The following is a 6,108-nucleotide window of genomic DNA, read 5'->3' as shown; positions in this document are numbered from 1 at the left end:
TTGTTCTTTTGATCTTTTTATTAATTGACATTCTCGGAGAAGATTATAAAGTACTGTTTTAGTGATGGATGAATGACTTAGTGGGTGAATATTAGCTGGGATTAATAAGGTTGAGAAAGAGAATTCGGTGGCATAACTCAACACAATACAGAATATAAATTTACTTCTTTGTCATTTTATCCCAGTAACTAGAATAGATAGATACCTGCATTTTGCTGAGTTTCCAGCAAAATGGAAATCTTTTTAAAAGGCAATACTCAAAGTGCTTTTTCATTTTCTGAAAATTGCAAAGGCATGCACATATATAATTCTCCCATGCATATAGCTTTCCATCCATCACAAATTGCATTACAAGTTCATATATAGGTCATAAAAGAAATGTTCTTTTTTTAAAAAACAAATTTTATTAATTTTCAAAGACAATACACAGACAAACAAAACATAAAACGTAAGAACATAGAACATCTTTTCTAAGAACTGCTTAACAAAACAAATAAAACATCTTATTTAAGTACAACATAATTCCAAATTATCACATTTCCATACAAACACAATTTAATATGCATCTTATGTATTCAACTTCATATCTTATTACTCTTTTTCCAACTTCTCACTATTTGTTCCTTTACTTCTGTTCAATTTTATTCATTAAACTTATACTTTTGTCTATTTCATATTACTATATTTCATATTATTACTGTTTCATATGTTCTTATCCAACATTATTAATTCTCAATAAACAAACATAAACAAACAAAACACATAACATAAAGACATAAAACTTCTTTTTAGAAAGCGGCTTAACCCCAGGTTACAACTTTTTGTACAGACATAAATCAAATTCATGCTCACCTTATATACTATTTCATATCTTATTTAACATTCTATATTTTCTATATGTCTTCTCCCCTCTTTTCACTCTCTTAATTCTATTTTATTTATTTAATCTCAATTTAAATCATTATACCTGTATCTTTTGTCCGTTCTTTTTCAATTATCTATTTATCTTTTCTCTTTAATACAAACTTTTTCCTGTAATCACTGGTTGAAGTATGACACCTTTCTATCTTTCCCCCAAATTTAACACTTAAAATAATACATAATTTCCATTCTGATTCTGCTTAGTACATTCTACATAACATTTTAAAATAAAAAACATAATAAGCTTATAGTATGGTAAAAACAATGTTCCATAACAAATTAATTAATTAAACTCTATTAGTTAAATCTTAAACATTTTACACATTCCCTACAATGTTCTATTAACACATATGTTATTCCAATTTTCTAACTCTATTTCAAATACAGATACTACAATACAATCTTATGTACTTTTGCAGAATCTCTTTTTAGATTATATTTTACCCTTTGTCTCTGTCTTGTTTTAAGCCTTTATAACTTCTCTTCACTTTTTCCCTTCCTTCCTTGTCAAATCTAGCCTTTTTACCCCCCCATCTCTCAATCTCCACCCTCTTAGTCTCCCCTCTCTGTTGTATTCCTCTTTTCTGTTGCTTTCTGACATATCGATTTTTCACCTTATTTTTCCCTTTCTTGGTTGTTTTTTTAGAACTTAAATTCTCCATTTTCTTTTCCTTTTTTCCCTTTTCTCCCTCAATTAAAATTATATGTCCATTAAAGATGGCTTCTTCTTCTTCATCCCAACCTTCTTGTTGTTGCATTTCCTGATAAGTAGAAATCGCCATTTTTAAGAAGCAAAAAATAGATCCAAAAGAGCCCTTGCCTTCTTGTTCCTCTTCTTTTAACTTTTCAAATTCCATTTTCAATTCTTCAACAAATACCATTGTGAAATATTTTTTTTAAACAATCCAAATGCTTTTTTAGTCTTTCAACAGATAGTTTACAAAAGTCCCAAAGTCATCAAGCAATCAAAATCAGCACAAACTGTTTCATTTAACACTTTCTTCTTTTAATACTTTCTCTTCCTGGGGTAGAATTCAATTACACAATTCCAAGGTAATTTTTTGAAGTTTTATTGCAATTTAATCTCTGATCTTATAAGCTCCAAGCAGTCTCCTTCAATAAATCTTGGTGTAAATCATTTACCTCTCTTCCTTCCCACTTATAGCAAAAAGATTTTAATTTTTAAATGTCAGTGTTTAGAAATCTAATGTCCCCTTGGCTTTAATTTTCAAAGTTAGTTACCTTCTGCTGCCAAAGCGGGTATTTCCGATTTCCATCTGCTATCTCCGTAGGGAAGGAAAGTGAGGAGAAAAAAAAAGGTTTCCCTTTCCCTTTCAACCGCAGCTTTACGATCTTCTTGGGAAACAATGTATCACTTAAAGAGCCAAAGTTCCAGGGTATTCAGATGTTGCTTGTCGTCCCGGTTCAGCCAAAAACTTTCACTTTCTCAACTTCCTCCTGCACAAAACTTGTCCGGCTGAGAGGTTCTTTGTAGCGGCCATTGCTGACTGCCGCTCCACCACCTTTGGAAAAGGGAGTTAAGCCGGCTGGGGAAGGGGGTTGAGATGCCCCCAGACCCCTGCCCGGATCTCCCCTATCTTCAGTTATCCCTACAGGATAACTAATAGCCTCCAAATCCAGCTGGATCGGAGGCACTCCGGCAGCGAGCGCGGCAGGGATTGCGCACAAACGCGAATTCCTGCCACCTCCGAAGCCTAACAAACTGGAACTCCCCTAAAAGAAATGTTGAATATCGATTGCAGCTATCCCCTCTTTAATGTTCTTCAAAGTTATATATAATGTATAAAAATGAGAAATATTAATTTTAGAGCCAAAATTACATATTAATCAAGGAGGATCCGAATGTACCTTCCTCTGAGAAGCTTTTTAAAAAAGATTGTATTAAGATTGTCAAGGAAGTGCACAGCAGCTGTCCAGATGAAGCTGGAGACACTAACTAAACTTGTAGTCTTTTATAAATCAGACTCCATAAAAGAGTAGGTGGAGTTGCACCATATATTGTTGGAAGAATTATCCTTCTGGGTTCAGTTCCAAGTGGGGAAAAAGACACTGGAAACATGGAGGCTGTTTGGAAAGATCATTTAATGGTGGACAGAACCACATGGCTTGGAGCTCCAAAGCAGTGGTGGAATCCAAATTTTTTTACTACCGGTTCTGTGGACGTGGCTTATTTGGTGGGTGTGGCTTGTGGTCATGTGACTGGGTGGGTGTGGCTTAATGGTCATGTGACTGGGTGGGCATGGCCAACTCAACATCACTCACATCAAGGGGTGCCTCACCTGGCCCCTCCCAGCCATTCCTTGTCACCCAGCCTCAACTTATCTATAGTTCTGTAAAAATGTTGTTCACCTTTTTTGACTTTATTATCTGCATACTATAGATGTACTTTCATGGACCACTGAAAGGAGGAAATGGCTCACATGCTTTACTCAAGAGTGTGATAGGCAACAGGCTTTTAAGGGGCTGCCACAAAGAAAGGGGGGCAATGTATTTTCCAAAGAAGCAGAATGCAAACAGGAAGCAATGGGTGGAAACTGAACAGAGAGAAGCAACCTAAAACTAAGGAGAAACTTCATGACAGTGAGAACAATTAACCAGTGGAACTGCCTGTCTCCAGAAGTTCTGGGTGCTCAATCACTGGAAGTTTTTAAGAAAAGACTGGACAGCCATTTCTCTGAAATAGTATACGGTTCACCCCAAGGTCCCTTCTAAGTATTATTCTGACACCTTTCCCAGGATTTCTACTCAGAGTTTGGCATCCTCAAGTTTTCTTGCCTGAGCTGGGGGTTGGACTAGAAGACCTCCAAGGTCCCTTTCAACTCTTGTTAAAAACATGTGTATTTTATGCTCTGGACTATCGACACTGAATGCATGTAAACCCTGAAAAATATGTGGTAGCCCTAGGCAAAAGAAAGACAGAAAAATCACTTGAGGTATAGGGACAGTGTAAAATATTAACACATGATAAATAATGGAACAATTAAAAATAATAGCACAGAATTTTATCTCTTCCTATTCTCTCTCTCTCTCTCTCTCTCTCTCACACACACACACACACACACACACACACACAGAGCACTTAACAGACAAGCATTTTGGAAGCAGCTCCTTTAAATTTCTCCAAGGCTTGAGTGGATTCCCCCACCCCCTCTGTCAGACGACACTCCTTCTCACTCCAGACACTTTAACTCACAAGAGGAAAGCGATACTTGCAGTGTCCATGCCTTTCTTCCTTTTCCACGGGGAGAAAGAGGACGTGGGGAATGGAAAGCTTGGAGAGCGATCGCAAGTGAGTGACCAGGCGACTGGGTTGGGGGTGTGGCCAGCCAGGGGTTGCCACCGGTTCGGCGACCCATGCCGAATAACCGCTACCGGTTCATCTGAGTAGGTGCGAACCGGTTGAATACCACCTCTGCTCCAAAGTGAAAAGGATGATCACATGCTTCAAGATGTTGGGTCAAGGAAAAGAAGGGAGCAAGATGCTGAGAGATACTTAGTTTTATATTCTCTGTTGGGCCCCACCTTAGTGTTTTCTGTTCCTGTGTAAGAAATGTATCCCATTGGCTGTCAGACTCCCAGGGGCGGGGATGTTAGCTAACTTTGTAGACTTTGTCTGGACCACATGGCTTCACCTGCATGCTGGCTGATGCAATCTTTCCAGGCCATGTGGTGAGATGGGCTTTGTTATGTAGAATACTCTGGCCCAGGCCTTAATGGCTCGCCCATTAACAAAGGTGTGTGTGTGGGGGGGGAGAGTTTCTGCCTCTCTGAGTTTCTACTTTTATTTTTAGGGGAAATATTCTGTGTTTTTAGTATATCCTAAAATATTTTGTTTTCCTTGGAGAGGGGTGAGTTTTAACTTCCAACAATATAAAGGACCACTATATTGCTACAGAAATGAACAAAATCAAGGACAAAAACCTCATAGAATTCATATGGGTCAATATAAAAGGAAAAAAGAATGACATTGCCACAAGTGTATACTACAACCAAGCCCCCCCCCAAAAAAGGTTATTCTTTGCTAACCAAGTAACAAATATATGTAGGAAACACAGTACAATAGTAATGGGGGACTTCAATTAACCTGACGTCAACTGGAAGACTAATTTTGCACCAAGTGAGAAATCGAACAGGTTCCTGACCAGTGGTGGGATTCAATTTTTTTTACTACTGGTTCTGTGGGCGTGGCTTAACTTGTGGGTGTGGCTTGGTGGTCATGTGACTGGGTGGGCATGGCTTGGTCACGTGACCAGATGGGTGTGGCTTGGTGGTCACATGACCGGATGGGCATGGCTTTGTGGTCATGTGACTGGCAAACCAAATACAAGTGGTCCTCACTTAATGGCCAGTTGCTTAGCAAATGTTCTGATTTATGACTAATCTCCCCAGAGCTACTTGACCTGTTTTTGGAGTTTTGACACACACACACACACACACACACACACACACATTCTAACCCTGCTATTGTCAGGCTACAGAACTTTATCCCATTCAATTAACAAGAATGAGCTTCTGAAAACCAAACGTATCAAAAGGAATCCTTTATTAAGATGAGACAATTCATGTAGGAGTTCAAAGCAGTGTCTGAGGTCCCTCAGGAGTTTAGAACTCCTCCCCTTATCTCAATGTGTATTTAGTGAAACAAAAGCCAGTATGTTAATTCCCCCCACCCCTTCTGTAGAAATGACCTTTTCCACAGTTTCCCAGGGCATACCTAATTTTCCCCCACCCTCTTTTTAGAACGAACTTTTCCAGAGATTCCCAGGACACATCTCACTGTGGAATTTTTATGATCTTCTCATCTCCTGGCTGTGCCTCTCAGAGGTGATAGGTTCCAGCCACCTGGGTTGTCTCCCTCCATTGTATCATGTGTGGGTTATACAAATTCGATATAAGATTAAATATATTCAAAAGTTACATCAAGAAAGGATTTCTTTATCGGTCTCCCCCTCTTTTCTTCTTCCACTGAAGAAATGACAGATACATGGATCTGACAGCTATTCTATGATTCTGTAAGGATCTCCTGCTGCATTGGACTAGATGACCTTCGAGATCCCTTGCAGGCCAGCCCTAGTTTACTGTGCTGCTTCAAAAAGTCTTCTGAAGCCAGGGTTTGTGTCCTTCCTTCCTCTCCTTTTTTTCTCTATCCTCCCTCCCCCTTCCATG

Source organism: Notechis scutatus, chromosome 2, assembly GCF_049901735.1.
Source record: "Notechis scutatus isolate UNSWTSFEM ecotype Mainland chromosome 2, rNotScu1.2, whole genome shotgun sequence".
Classification (NCBI taxonomy): domain Eukaryota; kingdom Metazoa; phylum Chordata; class Lepidosauria; order Squamata; family Elapidae; genus Notechis; species Notechis scutatus.
Note: the sequence above shows the minus strand (reverse complement) of the source record.